Source organism: Lutjanus erythropterus, chromosome 6 (assembly GCF_056507025.1).
Source record: "Lutjanus erythropterus isolate fLutEry1 chromosome 6, fLutEry1.hap2, whole genome shotgun sequence".
NCBI lineage: Eukaryota > Metazoa > Chordata > Actinopteri > Lutjaniformes > Lutjanidae > Lutjanus > Lutjanus erythropterus.
Window position 1 is genome coordinate 1,063,097 of NC_139322.1, and position 21,484 is coordinate 1,084,580.

The 21,484-nt window shown below is 40.0% G+C and overlaps 1 protein-coding gene across 1 annotated transcript in view; it reads right to left on the bottom strand.

Moving 5' to 3' along the window:
- Nucleotides 1-20,588, bottom strand: part of plxna3 (plexin A3) — a 121,793-nt gene extending 101,205 nt beyond the window's left edge. Inside the window, exon 1 of the mRNA XM_084720144.1 lies at nucleotides 20,254-20,588. The gene's annotated coding sequence lies outside the window, so the exon portion shown is untranslated. The remainder of the gene's footprint in view (nucleotides 1-20,253) is intronic.
- Between the last annotated feature and the right edge of the window lie 896 nt (nucleotides 20,589-21,484).

Genomic DNA, 21,484 nt, shown 5'->3' on the forward strand with positions numbered 1-21,484 from the left:
CAGGTCGCTGCACGATTTGGTAAAAGAATCACATTTAGATTATTTTGACTGAAACTACGATATGATTTGTGGAAATATTCACAAAAAAATTATTAAAATCATGATGATGTGATTTTTTTATTGAGGTCTGAACCAAACAAACATGTTTTCTTTCATCTGGAGAACAGGATTGCTGTTTTCTCACATTTTTCCTTTTACAAAAAAAGCTGTGATTTGGTTCTGGTTCTGTGATTTGGATCTTGCACTTGGCCATGTTCTGCAGCCTCGGCTTCTGTTTTTACTCAGCACACTGGATTATTGGATCTTATAGCTACAAGGAACTTTTAATTTTTTGTCGATTTTGGAGGCCCCTGTAAACAAGAATAGAAGCGTTTCCATCTTAATAAACATAAAATATAATATAAATGATTATTCTTCTTATTCAGAATCTTCTGCTGCTTCTTTCTAGCTGCCTGACACACAACTCACCGTAACTCTGTGGCTGGTTTATCTGGTTTGTGTCATTTAGAGGCATCAGGATTAAACTCTGACTCTTTCATAACCTGTTAAAATCTTCTTGTAGTAGCTTTAAGTGCAAAGAGTTCTGTGATTTATTGTCTTATCTCTGGATGATAAGGTAACGTGCAGAGTTTTTTTTTCTTCCACATCGACCGATCGATTGGTTGAAGTTTCAGCTGACCAGATTTTTTGTCGGTAGACTGCAGCTCTACGTTACACTGCTAAAAAAATATTTCACATCATTTCAGAACTTCAACTTCAGCTGCAAGAACCGCGAGAACAACTGTTTCTTCTTGCTCAAAACTCACATTTTAGGACATTTAATCTGTTCATGGTGGATTTTCAGTGTTAGCAGGTAGAGCTGCACAATGGATTTTAAACTTTATCAAAACCACAATATGTCTTCCTGTAATTTTCAAATCAAAGGAGGTGCAATATGTGTTAAAGGCAAAATGGGTAAAAATAAATTGGTACAGATTCCTGCAAAAAAAAAAAGAAAAAAGAAAAAATCCACACCATACTATTATTAACATGTTTTTCAATTAAAATAAGAATAATGATGGAAAAATGATCTTTACAATATCAGTCAAAATAACTGCAATTCGATATTTTTCCAAAATCTTTATCTTCAGCAAACTTGACCTGACCAGTAATTCTGCTAATAACTAGTACATATAAAAGTGACCATTTTATTTCCACAATGACTTTCATTAAAGAAAATTTATTTTGTTTTTGTTTTTAAGCTCGTAGTTTCCTTCTTTCTCTCCGGACCAAAGCAGAAAATGATCCCCTGATGATTCTTCCTATTTTAAGTTCAAAGCGCTGGATTGAAAACAAACTGAGAGCTGTTAACCGTTCGTGGACTGACAGGGAGCTCATTCATCAGACGGTTCTGATGACCTCTGACCTCTCTATAGATCAGCGCCGCACTGACAGGCCGGGCAGGAAATCTAAACAAAGTTTATTCCCGTGACTGACGGCAGAGTCACGCTGCATTTCACTGCACTGGAGGCTAAATTTATCTGCTGCGGTCGTACAGAGCTCAACAACTGACTGCTGATTGGTCACATCAGACTGAGACTGAGCTGGACTTCATCCATCAGAAATAAAGAACAGAGACATGATGCAGATCAATCAGGTATCAATATTACTTCTTATCTCTAATGAAAATGAGTGCTGATGCTGACTGGCATGAGTTTTGCATAATCATATAAAAATCAATTGACTGGGAGTGAACGGAGTCTTTATTCACAGCTGATGAGTTTATTACGGATCATTTTAACATTTGAATAAAGTTTGTTGTATTTGAAATACAGCAGAACTGAACGGAGCTCCATGTACTTGAATGCATCATGTTAAATTTTGATAAATCATAAACTCCAGCAGCTTTTCTACACTTGATCTGTGTGCAATCATCAAAAAGTTTTTCATGAAAACAAGAGTTTTACTGGAGGAGGACGAGCATTTAGAGTCTGTGAGGAACAAAATGAAACCGTGTTCTGTTCTGACCTTCGTTTTTCAACCTTTTCAAAACTTTATGATTCAGCGGTTGGCTCATTTTTATTTCATGCAGCAGGAGTGGAGAGTTTTAAGGACGCCCCTGACAGTAATACCATCCACAGTCGAGCAATGAGCTGCATGAATACGCTGCAAAGTGGCCCGGTGAAGGAAAACGTGGGACGAGAGTCAAAAAGATCTTTTAACTAAGAGACGGCGCACAGTTATCTGTGGTCAGGAGAGAAGGCTGTGGTAAAAAGCACACAAGAAATCAGAGTAATTCAGAGCTGGATGATGGTATAGATAATGTGAGAGTCTGCAGAACCGGTTTGATTTTTCTGTTTTCTCTCTGGTCAGTAAACGTTAATTTCTCTGTCTCTATTAAATCAGTCCAGCGGTTTCTAACTGGACCGCTGTGATTGGCTCTCACCGGAACGAGAGCTCTGACTCTAATGAATTGAATTAAGGCGGAGAGGGTTAATTGGTAATTTGGCGAGAAACTAAAAACAGAGACGGTCTGTTTCAGGTCCAACAAGCTGATTTAAATCTGATTTGAGTCCTAATGTTTCTGATGCAGATAAATACCAAACGCATTAATCTGTCAACATGAAGGGATTGTAGTATTTTTCACGGGAATTTCCAAAAGTCAGCATGAAAAGAATAAAATCTGATATTCAGAGTATCTGTCTGTCTGTGTGAGGGACAACCTGTCCAGCTGCAAACATCTCATTCACACCAAAAACATGTTTTTCTGACGTTATTTTTCATGGATGAAGCTGGTGACAAAAATGAACCAGAGCCAGGACACTAATGACACGTTTAGAGGCCAGAAAAATCTCCAACAAAAGCAAGAACCAAGAAACAGAAATAAAAAAAAAAACAATGTGGTGATTATTTTCCTCAGTTTTTCATACAGATGAATATTAATTCTCACTTCCAGCTTCTGCCAGACAAAAACTCTCACCGATAAAAAGCTTTACACTCCAACAGCAACACGAAGATACGGCACGAAATTATGAATATTTTGGAGGCGAACTTTGGATCCATCTAACCAAATTATCGAGCCTCTAAGAATAAATCACACGGTGGCAAAACGTTCACATCAAGTGAACGCGACCTGGAGCTCATTTTACTCGATAAAAAGAAGATAAACCAACAGACGTGAGGACAGAGAGCTTCACTGTTCGGTTCAGCAGCAACGTATTTCAGGACGTCACCAAAGAAGAAGAAGCAAAGGAGTGATTTTAGAGAGCCGACTGAGCCGGAGCAGCAGCCACCTGTAGGTTAGATGATTAAAGGGACAGTTCACCCAGAAAATATAAATTCAGTCATTATCTCCTCACCCATGTTTCTGTACATGGACAGATAACCAGAGGCTGAACGTTACACATGGATATATTAAAAAACAATGCAGAAAGATCGATTTTAAGAGCTGATATTGGATCAATGAACTAAAAATCAGTCCAGTTCATCAGCTGAGGAACTCTGCTGTTCCACCCTGAAGATCAGAGAGGATTATGGGAAAGACTACATGTCTAAAATCCTCATAAATGAACCTTAACTTCAGAATATTTTCTCAGATATTTAGCTTAAAGACCTGCAGACGCCCTGTTAAATGGCTACTGTTGCATCACTGGCAGGGGGAGGGGCTTGAAACCACCATGACTGAGAGTTTTGTGAGCGGAGCAGCAACAGCAGGTTTTTATGCTCTACGTGATTCAGTGTTGATGTAAAATCTCCACACTGTGTGATAAATGAGCTGAAACATGCAAAAACACCGGTATGGTCCTTTAAACTTCACGCATTGCAGGATTTTATCTCCCGACTGAGACAGAACGTCTCAGACGTCCAAATCAGACGTGCTCTGTGTGCGAACGTGGAGCTGAGAACCTTCTCTGCTGGCTTCATTAGCATCTAATAGAACCCGTTTACCTGAGAACATTAACAGCAGCTATTTTAGAACGTGTGAAGTCCATCCAGAGCAGCGCGGGAAAAAACTCTGAACCCTGCTGCTGTTTCAGTCACACACACACACACACACACACACACACACACACACACACACACACACACACACACACGAGTCAAACACACATTCAAACTGTCCAACAACAACACAGAGTGGTGCCTCTTCACCAGGAGAACGTCTTCGGTTCTTCTGCCTCTTCATGTTGACACAACTTGAATTTCAGCTGAACTTTTAAAGATGTTTTTCCAACTAACTTTAAATCAAATCAACTTTAAGTTCCAAAGCACAGAATTAGGACTGAAGCTAATTATTATTTTCATTATTAATTATTTTCAGATGCAACAACCAGGTCTGAACTAGAAGAAGAAGAAGAAGAAGAAGAAGAAGACGAAGAAGAAGAAGAAGAAGAAGAAGAAGACAAAGAAGAAGACAAAGAAGAAGAAGAAGACAAAGAAGAAGAAGACAAAGAAGAAGAAGAAGAAGAAGAAGACAAAGAAGAAGAAGAAGAAGAAGAAGACAAAGAAGAAGAAGAAGAAGAAGAAGAAGAAGAAGAAGAAGCTTTTAGTCGTCCCGGTCCGTCTGTGTGGGGGAAATACAGTAAGACTGCAGGTTTAAAATAGGACCGTCAGCTGCTCCTCCAGAAATCAAACCTTCATCTGTCTTCCTGTCCTCATCAGACTCACACTGCTGTGACCTCTGACCTCAGTCATCCAGGAGCTGAGTGTCTGCACATTATGAAAATTTGAATATAAATCTGATATTATCACAGTTAACCTGCAGGTTTAATAATCTACAGAATGACCCTTTTTATACAGCGATCACCTCAGTGTGTCTGCAGGTTTCAGATACATTTATTAAAAAAAAAAAAAGATCCTGAGATGAACCTGAACTGATGTCACACTGATGTTTTACACAGTTCAGACGTATATTTTTTATCTATTATGTTCCATAGTGGAGGTGAACTGCAGGTATTATACTTGATAAATATTGTGAAATATAATATCAACTTAAAAAAATTATGTCAGTTTAAGTATTTGCTATATTTAGAATATTTTCACCACTTCACCACCATTACATAAGACAACTGTCACTCTCTACAAACCAACCAAACTCCATTCACAAAAACAGCAATTTTACCTCATAACACATGATTGATCACAGCCTCCATCTGTTAATTTGTCTATGTTTCTGTGACTTTGAAGCTTTTAAGTGTTAGTTTGGATTCACCAAAGTCACACAACAACGCAAACAAACTGACAGATTGAGGCAGCAGTAGACCAACAACTCCTATATTTTGTGACATAAAATTACAGTTTTTGGTCAATGGAATTTGGTTAGTTTGCAGAGTGATAATTGGATTATGAAACACTGGTGTCCTGTCAGAAAAGTCTGTCTGACACCAAGGTAAAGTGGTTAAAATGTTCTCAATATAGCATACACTTGATCAACTGATATTGATTTAAGTGCAGTACATTGCTAGGCTTGGAAACCAACCAAATTCCATTAACAAAATCATTAATTTTACCTGACAGAACACAGGAGTTGTTGGTCTACTGCCGCCTCCATCGTTAGTTTGTTTGCGTTACTGTGTGACTTTGGTGAATCTGAACTAACTTTTTAAAACACAGTAGTGACACAAACACAAAGAATTAACAGATGGAGACAGCAGTCAATTGTGCATTGTGAGGTAAAATTGCGTTTTTTTTTATGGAGTTTGGTTGGTTTGGAGAGAGTGATATTTAGTTTATTTAAGAACTACTTCCTGTCAGAAAAGTCTGTCTGACAGGAAGGTGAGAGATGAAAATATTCTAAATATTCTACATATAGTGTACATTTTGCCGGCGACCCTGTTCACAGCAGCTGTACCACATGTTTGCCTGCTTTTCTTATGTTTGTGTCTCTTTAAATAGGGATGTGAGCTGGAAACTTAAGTTATACGATATTAAACTAAAGAATTCATTCCTCTACTTCACCCTGTTCACTCTGTCCTGCCGTTTAGTCTCTGGGCTGGACATGATGTGATGATTGAAGCCAAATATTTGTCAGGAGCAGACCTCAGATCAGATCTGAGAGCAGTCAGAGCGCAGACTGGACACACTTCACTTCATCTTTAATGGTTTAAAACTGCAAACGGAGACGTCGAGCTGAGACGTCAAGTCTGCGCTGAAAAGTCCGAACTGACGACAAGAAGAGAGACTGATGAAATGTCTCCATTTAAAAGGACCAAACCGCTGTTTTTTTTTTTTTTTTACACGTCATTTACCACAAATCACATGTACTTCAGCTTCCTGTGGAACAGTGAACAGAACAGATCTGAGAACATGTGTTTAAACATTCCAGAGAGGAATTCATCTAAATACTGAAACTGTGTGTGATCTGTACTTAATGAGTAAGGAAAAAAAGGAGTGTGTCATGGTCCTTTAATGGCTAAAAAGACTCCACCCTGAACACACACACACACACACACACACATACACACACACACACACACACACATACAGTGAGTGTATGTGTCCCTGTTGGTTCATAAAGCATTTCTATGGCTCAACAGCTGCAGAGGGATGCCACACACACACACACACACACACACACACACACACACAGGATGTATACACATACATGTATTTGACCCTGAACCCTGAAGGATTAAAACAGAAGAGACACACATTCACAGAGACACTCACACACAGTGTTGTAGCGTAACGTGCTACAGTAATATATTACTTTCAGCAGCAACTCAACAACATCATTAACAGGTTTTCAGTTATATTATTACATTTATTAGTCATGTAACGTGTCACCAAGGGGGACAGATTTAAATCCAGAAGCCAGAGGGCAAAAAAGTGCATCAGAGTTTGTAAAATACAGCCTCAAGAAATCTAACAGCCTCCTCACTGATGGTTCAAATATAAACCAACAATAAACCAACATGAAGCACTGAAGACTGAAATTTGCAAATGCAATATGTGATAAGATTAATGGGAATTAACATTTTTGCATCCCAATTGCATTTTCACTGAAAGAAACTATTAAAATCGTGATGATGAGACATTTGAGTTTGGAGAAGAAGATCTGTAGGTCAGGATGAGTTCACTGACTGTGGATCAGTACCTCATACAACCACACCGCAAAAAATCCAAACTATCCCTTTAATACAGTGGCATAAATGCAGCTTGTTCCCACAGACTGCGGCACCGCTGTGTCAGGTTACGACACAAAGAAAAAAAATCAACTAAAACTTTTACTTTCCGTCAGCTGGCACCGACAACAAACGCTGCTGCTCACATTCCTGCTCGCTGACTCCGAAACATGAACAGAGTTTTCTAAAGTCTTTCCAGAGTCATAAAATCTGCTCTCACAGGATCATCTGACTCGTACCTGAACGCCTCGTCCGGGTCCGTGAATTCAGAGCTGTTCTCCAGGTCACAGAACCCGCACGTGTTTGGACTGAAACCAGATCTGCTGGACGAGTCCCTGATGGACTGAACCACCATCATGTGGTCCCAGTGCAGACGTAAGGGAGTAATATGTTGCAACTGTGCATACACAAATGAATCCTGCGGTCCAAATAACAAGATGGAACCACAGACTGTATATTAAATAGGTTGCAATCCTTTCTAATATACGATCTCTGGTTGAAGCAAGTCTTTTCCCTCCACCCCCTCCTCTGCAGAAGCTCTGCAGGAACTCTGCAGGAGTGCAGGACCAGTCCTATACTGTAGTGAACTCTGTCAGTTGTCTGTGAATGCAAAGTTCAGCCTGTTACTCTGTTATTTAGAATATTTTCACCACTGCCTTGCTGTCAAACAGACTTTTCTGACGGGAAACCACCAGTATACATGACAAATATTGCTCTCTACAAACCAACCAAACTTCATTGACAAAATCGGCAATTTTATCTCACAGAACACAATCAATCACCTGGCAGCCTTCATCTGTTAATTTGTTTATGTTTGTGTGATTTTGGCGTTTTTAAGGGTTAGTTTGGATTCACCAAAGTCACACAACAACACAAACAAACTAACAGATGTTGGCAGCAGCAGAACAACAACTCCTGTGTTCTGTGAGCTAAAATGACTGATTGGAGTTTGGTTGATTTGGAGAGAAAGTTATTTGATGATGTAACAGTGCTTAACATTTTTGTTCAACTGAACAGTTACTCCTTCTAAAAGATTATTAATGTTTTCTTATGACTCATAAACAGACACTCATCCTGTGAACATTCGGTATTATATGAACTCTGATTAATGCAAAACTGGGAAACAAACAAAAGAAAATATTCCAGCCCGGAATAGAAACAGGATAGAAAAAGAGGACAGTAAAGTTGATGTCAGAAAAATATTTGAACTTAACATGTTTCATTAATCTCTGATGACATGTCATGGTCGTTTTATGATTCATTACAGTAAACATGAAACAGATTTCTCCTTTAAGATAATGAGAGTGGAGCGCCTTCCAACTTCTGATCAAAGCAGTTCAGACCTTCAGAATCACAAACAGATTTATGGCCAAGTAGGTTTTCACAAACAAGGAATTTGCTGCAGGATGTTGGTGCATAACAACAAATATAAAACTAAAAATATAAATAAAGATTAAGACAAATACTGTCAGATAAAACAGCATAAATAGAAAAGTAGAAAAAAGACAATAAACAGCAGCAGCCATGACCTCAACATGTGTAAAAAAAACTTTTATTAAATTAAATTTTAATTCATTAAAATAAAATAATTAACCATGTAATATCACAGTAGATATCCTCACAGTCCAGTACGGTAATAAGACATTTTTTACTTGCAATATTCGATAAATTGTTACATCCCTAACAAATAATATTTTATACGTGTTTATTTGATTTTTATTTTATGTTACTTTATTTTAACCTCTATTCAAATCCCTAAGTTGTTTTCCTGGAGTAAATGTTTATTTTCAGCCTGTTTTATGTGGAAAAAAAAGAAAAGAAAATCACCCTGAACACTCGACTGTTTGAAGGACGAACACACAACACACACCTGAACACTTCTACAGAAACACACACACACACACACACACACACACACACACACACACACACACATGAATGTATTTGACCCTGACCTCTCTAAGGGCCAAACACACGTGTACACACGTGTGTACGCGGGCACACACACACACACACACACACACACACACACACACACACACACACACACACACACACACACACACACACACACACAGCTGCCGGAGGTCAGGAGGCATCGAGGGAGGAAGTGAAGAGTGTCGGCTGATTGTTTCCTGCCTGTTTCTCGGCCCATCCTGAGTGTGTGTGTGTGTGTGTGTGTGTGTGTGTGTGTGTGTGTGTGTGTGTGTGTGTGTCACCTCTGATAAAACGCTGTGTGTGTGATTTGTGTTTGTTGTGTCACATCTGAAGCCGATACTGTCGAGCGTTCTAAATCAGCTTTCTGGAGAAAAGAAAACGAACCTGACGAGTCGACGCTGAGAACAAAAGTCCAAATATTTGAGACGTTTCATTGGTTCGGTCTGATCAGAGCTGCTCGCCGTGTTTCAGCAGCGTTCAGGGTCACAGTGGATAAAAAGGGAATGTTTCAAACTTTATAAAGACACATTTAATCCATCGGTCAGACTGATAACAAACTCAAACAACAGCTGAGTCGAGTCGACTGTGACTGGAGGTCAGCAGGTGTCGGTATGATACAAAATGTTCCTGTGAATAAAAACAACTTTTTATAACTTGAAACTTAGTTTATTAACCATGATATCAAGGACGAAACGAGACATGAGTCCACGCGGCAGACATATACCGACAGTGTGTTTGGTACGGTGTCTGCGATGGTTCAACACAGACGAGTGTGAACACTGCAGGTGATTTGACTCTGAATAAAAGTATCATATCAGAGGGATTAGTGACATTCAACAACACTGATTAAATCATGAGTCTGCTCCTTTCGCTCACACATTTTAAAATAGAAACTAGACTTGGACGGTATCAAGGTATTCTGGTATTTAAAAACCCCGGAGGTATGATTATATGGTGTGTTTCTGTATATTAATTTATTAACATGGAACTGAGCCATCAGAGAATTATTTGGAGGTAGAAAAGAAATAATTGGCTTGTCATTTCTGCTCTATACCCTCAGTCTCCTCGCTAATTAATTAAATATGACTAGATGTAGAAAAATGACTCAAAACGAGCAATAAATTAATGAATCTTGTCAGAATCTTGTCAGTTGAAAAAGGACCTATTTTTCTAGTCTTTCCTGTAACAATTGTCGATTGATCCGTTGATCATCATTTTAGTTGTTTGGTAAATAAAATGTAAAAAAAAATGTTGATCAAAGTTCAAAATGACGTCCTCAGAGACATTCAGTTTACTGTCAGAGAGGAATAAAGAAACCAGAACGTATTAAAAAAATACTCAAACTGGTTGATTATTAAAATAGCTGGTGATTAATTTAGTAATCGATTAACGGTTGCAGTTCTAATCCACTTAAGGAGTCAGTTTTGTTTTCCCCAAAACCCCAAAACAGTTATTAATTGCAATATTATTGAAAATGCAATATGGCCGAGTGCAATATCCAAACCACAGAACCGAGTCGCAATTTTTATTCAATATTCAATAAATATCACATTGTCACAACTTTTCACCAAAAATATCAAAAGAAAAGATCATCTCTATAAATCATATTACATACTGCAAACACAATTTCAGTCAAAATTATCACAATATGACTTTTTTACTGAACTGTGCAGCCCGAGTTCAGTCTGATCCAGTCCACCATCACAGCAGGAACACAGCTCAGGAAGTCCGCTCCGGGTTTTAGCGCCATATGTCGAGGTTAACAACAACAGCTGTATTGAAAACGAAAATGATCGATCACAGAGAAAGTTATTAAACTTTACTGTCACACAGTCGACCCTCACTGATCAGCATCATTCTGCAAAACCTCACTGTTTCTGTGTGTTTAAGATGCAAACGTTTATCATCTCTACTGACAACAGAAGCCACGCCCCCCTGTGCCGACATCACGCGGCACTTCATCAGGTAAAAACAACATATTTCTGTGTAAGAAACAAGTACAATCAGTTAAAAAATAAAATAAGATCCATGTACACATGATCCTGAAGCTCAAACCATCTAATGAATGAATTCAGTTCCAGGTAATTTAGCCGACACGTCCAAACCCTGCAGAAACAACTGCATTACTGCCTTAAATCTCCTCAGAAAACACAGCTGGACAACAAACACACCACAAAGTGAAGCAGATAAAGAACCTGCTCCGCCCCGTCCATGCGACGCCTCCATGTCCCATGAATCAGCTGTTTCTGTGGCTGGACGGATGAAACAGCCTGAAAACTCCAAGTCCTGCAACCACAAACCTCCTCTGCTTCTTTTTCTTCTTCTCAAAGTCAGATCTGAACACACACACACACACACACACACACACACACACACACACACACGCATCCTGAGCAGATAGATGACATCACTGCAACAGAGCGTCATCATCACAGACAGACAGACGATCATCCTGTTTTTACACGTATCTGCAGGTTTTTTTAAACACGGACAGAAAGAGGTTTTTAAAAGTCTCTCAGGACTTTTGTAGCTTCTAACTGAATCTCTGAGGTTTGAAATTTAGTTTCTTTCATGTTTGTTCTTTCAGTTTTCAGCTTCATTTCACTGTTTCTTGTTGATGAAAAACATGACATTTCCTGATTTTGTTGCCTCATAATAAACACTTTTAGATGAAAAAACCACAGTTTGCTCAGGTTTCATGTTTCCGTCACTGGAAAATTAGGGCGTCCGCCTGAAAGTGGACCATTTAAATCATCAGTCACAGACGCCTCAGTCAGCTCAGATTCTTACAGGTGAGTTTTTGGTCCCTTTGTCAGTCAGTGTGCATCACAGGAACAGGACAAAACTGATAGAAGCTACAAACATGTGCAGGCAGAAGATTTACATGAGGGTACATGAATATACTTTTATATTAGCTGGTGCACTTATTAAAAATTATTCTGGTGACCAACATGTATTTGTTGACTGATGAGAGAAGATAAATGAGTGGTTGGTAAACAAGTTTCTTGTTTTTTATCTGCATCATTGTACACAGATCAACTATATAGGACTTACTTTATAGGACTTAGCTTAGCAATTAGAGCTGGAGCCAATAAACGCAAATACCTGTGACTACTGCAGGGTCATGTGACCTGAGACTGAATGCTGATTGGACCGTTTCACACTGAAGACAAAAGCCAGATGTTAGTGGGTGTAAACGGGGCTTCAGACAGACTCAGAGGTGAACCACTGCAGGCTGAAAATATCATCTCAGAGTCTGTCTCTCTGTCTGCTGACTCAGCGTTTCCTCACCGCTGACTCTATTACTGACTCAGCGTGTGTGTGTGTGTGTGTGTGTGTGTGTGTGTGTGTGTGTGTGTGTGTGTGTGTGTGTGTGTGTGTGTGTGCGTGTTTATTTTTGAGTCTAATTGTCTACTAATAAACAATGATGTGTGTTTGTGTGTGTGTGTTACAGGAAGACAAAGTACTTTAGATTCAATGTACACACACACACACACACACACACCTGCAGGTAACAAGTTGACCTGATTTCAACTGAATTATAATGAAGCACACACACACACACACACACACGCACACACAAGGTCAAACACATTTGCATATGATCAATATTCCATAATAAGCAGCAGTGATGGATTTCCAATAAAGAGATTTAACGGAGACGCTTTGGAGAAGACACACACAAGCATGTGCACGCGCACACACACACACACACACACACACACACACACACACACACACACACACACAGAGAGTGTGTCGTGTGGCTCGTAGGCTGCAGGGTCGAAGGTTCAACTCCCTCTGGAGCTGAACTGGAGACCAGACTGATACTGGTGACCACAGACTGGAGACACACACACACACACACACACACACACACACACTCACACACACACACATACTCACACACAGATGGAAAAAGTGATGTGTGATGAATGTGCAGCAGGAAAAGTGAAGCTCAGGATGGAAACAAGTCGAAGCTTCAAAGAAAAGTTTCCAACAGGAGTTGACTGTTATCACGTCACCAACAAAATCAATTAATTTATCATCAATTAAAATAAATATTGATTCAAACTGTTTCCACTGAACAGGTCAAACCAACCTACTGATGGGAAAAACACCTTTTATCAGAATGTTTAAAATAATCAAACAGTACTATGTTGGAAAATGTTAGTTAACATGTGAATTAAAGGTAGACTTTGCAGGATTTTTCCCCCAAAAATCGATGCACACACTCCTGGAAAAATAATCCCTCTCAATTATCACAACCAATCAGAAGTGTGTAGTGGTGTCTGCATCTGCAGAGACTCCGCCCTCCACCTGTACCCTCTTATATTCTCATTATTTTGCCGCTCAGGACATTTTTTACCAACACAAAATATTCAAGAGTCATCAATCAACTGTCTTTCTGGAGCCTTTACAGACAGGAAGTGAAAAATCTACTGATTATACCTTTAATGGCACCCAGAATTTTTGCTGATGTTGCAATTGCGATATGGTTTGCAATATTAGATGGAATAATCATTTTTACATCATTCTCATTTTCTTGTGATTTTTCAAGGATCTGAAGGCCAGGTCATTTCTGCAGATACCTCATTTAAAATGGCAGTTTGACACACATTTTAATTTTAACACATATTACAACTCCTGCAACTTGTAAATTGCCCGAGGCCAGGCTGCAATTTCAATCAGATTTTGATCAATTCTTCAGCCCTGCTGCACACTGTAAAGAAAAGCATCAGACACACAACTGAGACACTTCAGAGGTAAAAACTCACATTAATGGAACTAGATATCAAAGTAGAAATCAGGGCTGCGTTCAGCCCCGACAAACCGCAGCAACAGGTTTATTTAAACACAGACAGTGGTGCTTTAAACACTCTGTTGCACTGCCTTTTTAACACATATGTGTTTATGTACATGTTGCTGCTGATTGGCACACCCACCAAATAAGAGAAAACATCATTTATCGACTGAATGTGAACCACACAGCTGCAACAACTGGTCACAGGGCTGAGACTGTATGATTTAGTAGTAAGAAGGTAAGTGTGTGCAGCTCACAAGTTAAGGAGAGCGAGCAGCAGAATGCTGTTACAGCAAACTTAAACTCAGCAGTCAGTTGTCAGTGTGGCAGCAAATGTACAGTTCAGCTAATAAACGCTGCAGCTTCTCAACACCAAGAATAGTCTCATCTGTTGTTTCACAACTGCTGGAAAAGTGACGCGGTTTGTCTCAAAGCAGGAAAGGCTAACATTAAGCTAACGCTAGCACAAGTGTTGTACCTTTATAACGTCGTCTCTGGTGTAAAATACCCCGTTCAGAAGCTTTGAAATCCAGCCTCGAACTGCATCGTCTTTTTGGAGGTGTGGTAAAATAAATCCAAAATAAATCCCTCCTGTTAGCATTTTGTTAGCCGCCCACTGGGAATCCCATGAGCCCTTTGGTGAGCATGTCAACCAATCAGGCTGCATTCCTGACTTGTGTTTGACAGCACTGATTAAGGCTGCACAATTAGCTGCAATTTCAAAAACAATTGCAATATGGCCAAGTGCAATATCTCAATCGCAGAACCAGAACCAAACTTCTTGTTTTCCAGATGTAAAAAAACGTTTTATTTTTATTTATCATTCCTGCTAATCGTATCACATATCACAATCTCAATTTCAGTCTAAATAATGACAACATGATTTTTTTTTAACATATCGTGCAGCTCCAGCACTGATCCTTAGGTATATGAATAAAAAATAAAGTTTACAGTGATGATGGAAACAGCTCCAGTCATTTCATCTATTAAATGTCATTATTTACAACCTCACTGACCAACATCCACAATGTGAGTGTAAAATGAAACCAGAGTGAGGAGTTTCTACATGAGAGCAGTAACCTGAGCCCTGACAGCTGTGACCTCTGACCTCTGACCTCTGCACTTTATTATTGATTTCCTGTTGTGTTGAAGCGGCTCTGAATCTTTCACATGCTCACAGTGACAACAACGACAAGCTGATGTTTAGCAAGTATAATGTTTACCACGTTGTGTGCTAGCATGCTAACATTAGCTAATTATCAGTAAACACCAGCTGAGGCTCGTCTGACCAACAGGATGCAAACTGCAGGTTTAAGTCCTTCCATCGGTCAAAGTACCCAGGAAACAAGAGAACAACCGCCGAGCTGGAACCCACACGCTGAAAACAACGAATTAGCACCTCAGACGCTAACGGTACGAAGTCGGGACAATGACAATTCATCAACGATCAAGTAAAATTTAATCGATCAACTATAAAATAAACATGAAACATGTAGCTCTTTATATGTTACATAGGCTACAGGGTTCCAAAAGGGATCTTCCTGAATGGCTGTGGTTCTACCCAGAACTATTTGCTTCTGAAGAACCCTTTTTGGAATAAATGGTTTGTCAAGGGTTCTTTATAAAACGAGGCGTTCCATTGAGAATCCATTTAATTCAAAGAACCTTTTTTAGAAGAAAGACTTCTTTGTGCAGTTCTCAGTAGAACCCCCTGTTTTGATTCTAGATAAAACCCTTGGAATAAAAAAACAATCTCAGTAGAACCTTCTGAATGTGTTCTAGATAAAACCATTGGAATATAAAAATGTTCCCAGTAGAACCCCCGGTTGGATTCTTGTTAGCAAGAAAGGTAGAAAGGCTCTGGATAGAACCTCCAGACAGGGTTCTAGGTGAAACTATTGCACCACAAAAGGGTTTTTTGTGAAACCTTTCACAGATGGTTCTAGGTTTAACCCTTTATGTTGGGTTGTTCCAAGATAACTTTTATTAAAAAAAGTTCTAACAGGAACCAAAAATGCTTCTCCTACGGGGACGAGCAGAAGAACCCTATATGGTTCTAGTTAGCACCTTTATTTCTAAAGGTGTATACAATGCTGTCAGAGAACGTGGAACATGTTGCTGTGGAAATAAAACTTTGACTGAGGGGAAAAATACACTTGGTGTTGTTTAATTAATCGATCGATTGATTGATCGTTAATGTATTTGATAAACACAATTATCAGCCACACCAAGCTAATGCTAATGCTAACACTGTAGCTTTATTTTACATTTGCTCCGCAGCAAAAGCATCACTTTCAGAAGCTTTGAACTACAGGATCTTTTTTGGAGATTTGATCAAATAAATCAATAATGATAAATTCTGCACAGAATAACTCCTGTAGTTATTTAGCCATTTCTTTGTGTTGGAAATAGTTGTTATTGTTAGCATGTTGTTAGCGCTACATGAACGGTTCAATAAAGTTATTACAGTTCATCCTGAGAGGAAAACATGAAGGTCTGAGTCACATTTATCACCGTCTATCCAACAGGTGTTGAAATGTTTCAGTCAGCGGATAAAAAGTGCAAAAAAAAACTGATCAGAAGCAGCAACAGTTGTCGGTCCGTCGAGCACGTCGCCGACAGTTTGCTGCAGATCTTTTAAACAGACTCAGAATCAGCTGGTCGGAGTGTTTACATCACGTCTCTCGTGTGTTTATCAGGTCACTAACAGACTGCAGTAAACTCAGCTACTGAGAGCTGTGACTGATCCAAACATCAGCTCACACTCACACACGTTCAGCTTTTTATAAATAAACTACAATCTGTGCATGAAGACGCACAATATACTGCTGCTGCGTTCAGGTCACATCAGAGCTGTCGGAATTATGAGCTTCCATCATCACATTGAAATTGTTACTGTAAATGCTAATTGATCAGTGGAAAAATTATTGCCAGATTGATCACTAGTACGTACGTCCCTGCGCTCCACCTGTTTTCACATGTTTGGACCTAGTTTTCAATTGACAAGATTGTGACAGGATGAATTAATCCATTGAATCATTTTTTAATTAAAAAAAGTCTAAATTCTCTGATTTCTGCTTCTTAAATGTGAATATTTTCTGGTTTCTTTCCTCCTCTCTGACAGTAAACTGAATATCTTTGAGTCTGTGGACAAAACAAGACATTTGAGGACGTCATCTTGGACGATCGATATATTTCACCCTTTTTGTGGCATCTTTATAGACCAAACAAATAATTGATTAATGGAGACAATAATTGTTAGTTGCAGCCCTTAGATGGTGGGGCTGTTTCATTACAAATATTAAAAGTTTTTGGTTTTTCTGTGCTGAATAATTCTGATGTATCTGAACAGTAAACAAACCTGGACGCCTCACATCAATAAAAGTCTACTGTTCAACTAAATTTTAAAGGGAGAGTTCAGATTATTTGAAGTGTAGTTATATGAGATACTTATCCAATAATCTGCAACCTGCAATCTGCAACAAAACCCCACAATGTATAGACTCATTTAATATAATCCCTTTCAATCATCACATATGACCCACTAGAGGTGTGTGGTGGCAAAATCCACAGAGATCCTGCAGCCCTCTGCCTCTATTTTCTCAAAATGTTCTTTTAAGAACAGCTTGGACAAATCCTATTGACTCTACCTTTAAATGCACGCTATATTTAGCACAGTTTCAACACTTTACCCTGCTGTCAGATAAGACTTTCCTGACAGGAAACTGCTGTTGCATTAGACAAACGTCACTCGGTGAACCAACCAAACTCCATTCACAAAATCACTAATTTTACATGACAGAACCCAGGAGTTGTTGGTCTGCTGCTGCCTTCATCTGTTAGTTTGTTTGTGTTGTTGTGTGACTTCAGTGAATCTGAACTAACCTTTTAAAACACAGATGTCACACAAACAAAAAAAAATTAACAGATGGAGGCAATTATCGAAGGTGTTTCATGATGTAAAAATTGCTGTTTTTGTCTATGGAGTTTGGTTTGTTTGGAGAAAGTAATATCTGGCTTATAAAACAGCTGTTTCCTGTCAGAAAAGTCTGTCTGACAGAAAGGTAAAGGGGTGAAAATATTCTAAATATAGGGAACACTTAAACTGATATTGATTCTTGTTACCTGCAGGTGTGTGTGTGTGTGTGTGACTTTTTTCTAAAATATGTTTAGCTGCATTTAGTGTCGTCCACCAGGACAAACTGGAGGCGTGTCGACGTCCATCTGAAGGTAACACACTGACTGAGGAACAACCACACTTCAAAAAACCCAAACTGTCCCTTTAAAGAGAGCAGAGCTGAAGAATCTGTGTGTAGTGAGACGTCTCTTCATCACACCATCCTCCTCCTCCTCCTCGTCTCCCGTTCTGATGATTTCAAAAACACACAGTGGTCGTCATCTTTTATTAAAACTGATCGATCACATTTTTGATAATCTATCAGGTTCATCTAACTAGAACACATCACTGTTTCTATGATCTCATCATCTTCATCATTTATTCTGCTGTTTTTCCTTCTTATTCTTTATTGATTGGTTGACTGTTGTTTATTTAATCAATACATTGATTAATATTACTTTCTTTTTCTTTCCTTTTCATCTGATTTGGTTTGAGAATCTTGATTTGTTGTAAATCTGTTCAATATTCTGTAACTTTCTCTGTGCAGCTGTTATTTTCCTCTTTAAATCTGCAGCTAATGATAATTTTTATTATTGATTATTCTACTGAATAGTTTCTCGATTTATTGGCGAATTCTTTGGCCTAAAAGAAAAAGAATCATTCTGTCCGACCAACAGAACAAAACACAGAAATAATCTGAGATAAAAGATGAAAAACAAAAGAAAATCTTCACGACTGAAATCAGAAAATGATCAATTTAAATGATTAACTGATGATCAAAATAGTTTCCAAGTGATTTTCTTTCCATTAACTGATCAATTAAAGGATTGATGGATCAATCATGGTGCTCTAATCTGTGCTTTTATTCACATTTACACAGAATCAATACGGGACAGTTTGATTATTGATCAGCTGATCGGGCTTATCTTGTTATTTTCTTCGCATGAAAAAAATAAATCTCCATTTCTTCTCCATTATTATTCAGATTCAACTGATCGATCAAGTTATTTATCAGATCATTGATCAGTAAAACATCTGTTGGTGAGGACACGTGGAGCTGCTGCATTATTCAAATCCTTCATTATCATACAACTGATCACATCCCTTATTGATGACATGATTGATCACCTACAGACATGCAGGTGACTGCTGTGGACTCACATTTTTATATTGATCCTTATAGCTGATCATGTTGATATTGATATTGATCAATATGAAAACATGTTTTTTATTGTCCTTGTGCTGTTTGATCATTAAAAACTGATCAGGATGTTTACTGATCACCTGATCACATCACTGATTGATATCTAAATGCATCTCCTGTCATGCGAAATCGATCATCAGCTGATTTCTCTTATTGATTGATGTGATTTCGGCTCAGTTTGGAGCTGTTACACAACTGACTGGATCTCTGATTGATAACCTTCATCCTGCCGTGAGTGGAGCTGATCATTCGCGGAGTGAAATCGATCACCTGCCGAACAGTTAGGAGCAGAACCCCGGATCGATCAGTATCTGGGTCTAAGGATGGAGGCTCCTTTCCGGCACATGGACGGACGGATGAAGGCGGATTCACAAAAACACAAACGGGGGTTTTCTGTGCGTGCTTTGCGGGGCAGCACCGCGGTGCGGGGCGACGCGTTCACGCGTTTTTCTGCGTTTTGGCCGCGATTTTAACCGTTTTTCTGCCGCCTCCCCCCCTTTGTTCTTCTTTAATGGATCGGCGTCTGGAGCCGTGCTACCTCCCAGACCCCCTCCTCTCCTCCTCCTCCTCCTCCTCCTCCTCCACCTCCCCCACCGCTCTCCCCTCCACACACACACGCACACACACACACACACGCACAAAACACACGTTTGCAGCCACAAATCACAGAATTTACGCACCGATTTTTACTGATTGAAACAGAGGAAAAACGCAGAGCGCGAGGCGCCGCTCGGTGCACCGACAGAGGCCGAACGTGTCTCAGAATACCCCGAGGGGAAGCAGCCCTACCTGGGGTATCAACCCCCACCCGGTCCCGCTGCTGCGTGGGAAGAAACCCGAGGAAAAACAGCAGATTTCCACGCGTAAAAACCACCGAGCGCAGCGGCGGAGGAGCGGCGGAGGAGCGGTGATGCGGCGGGGAGGCGAGGCGTTTTCCCCCCAAACATCCACACACATACACCCCCCTCCACCTCCACCTCCTCCACTACCTCCACCCCGATACCCCCACATCTGCCACCCGGACCTGAAAAGCCCCCACCCCTCTCCCCAACCCCCTAAAACAACCCCCAGAATCCTCCGGACCTACCTGCACGGACACGCGCAGAAAAAGTCCAATCAGTGATTTAAATCCACAGTCCCACGCGCTCTGCTGCTCCTGCCTCCGTCTTCTTCTTCTGCCGCTCCTCTTCCTCGCACACAGCAGGTCTGAGCTCAGGTGTTAGACTCGTCCAAACGTCCCGAAACAATAATCCAGAGCGGAGACACCGACCTGAGAGCCCCCATCCACACACAGCCTGCCGCGGCTTGGCTCGGCTCGGTCTGTCCCCGCTCCGCCACAGCCAGCCCCCCATCTGGACCATACCACTGCGCACCCGAGGGGGAGGGGGGAGGAGCCATCAGAGGAGATCAATCAAACCGATTCACCATCGATTAATCCACTTATTATCGAGCCTGCCAACATTTTTATTAATAAAAAGGGAATTTTGCGAAATTTTGTGCTAAAATCCTGATTGCTGTGTGTTTTTCTGTCGTGAAGCAGCTGCGTCACCCCTCCAAACAGTGCGCTTTGGTTCAGTCCAGCTCCTTAATCTGCTGTTTGTCTCCTCCTGCAGCCAGATGTGGTGAGAGAGACTGGGAGAGAGAGCATGAGTCACAGTGACAGAGAGAGGGATGTATGGAGAGATGCAGTGATATATATATAGAGATAAAGACAGAGGGCGAGTGAGGAGATGCATGACGATAAAGAGAGAAAAAAGAAAGATGGAGATGGAGGAAAATATGGAAAATATGTGAGGGACAGAAAGGAGGAAGAGGAGAAGGAGAGAATCAAAGAAAACAGGAACAGAAATATTGGAAAAAGAAACAGAAAGATGCTGAAAACGAGGCGAGTTAAAGAGAATCAGGATGGAGGAGGCACAGAGAGAAAGAGACGAATGAAAAGAGAGAAAAGGGAAGAAAGGATGAAACAGAGAGACGAAGGAGAAATAAAACATTAACAGAGAGGTGGAGAAACAGAAAAGGAGAGCAGGAGGGAAGAAGGACATCAGAAAAGACAGAGGGGATGATGAGGACAGGAAGAAGACAAGCAGAATTAAAGTTTTTAAAAAAATCTGCAGGGACCTCTAGTGGTGCAGAAGTGAACTGCAGGGTGTGTCACTACACTGTGACATCACTGCTGGGTGTGGCCAATCACAGATTTCTATAAATGCCATCAGGTATTTTGCGCGTCACGCCACGCCCCCCTTTTGGGCAGAAAAAACACTCATTTGAGTTTATCACTTCTGAGATATTAGGAGCTCAAATCCTTTGACCTGTCA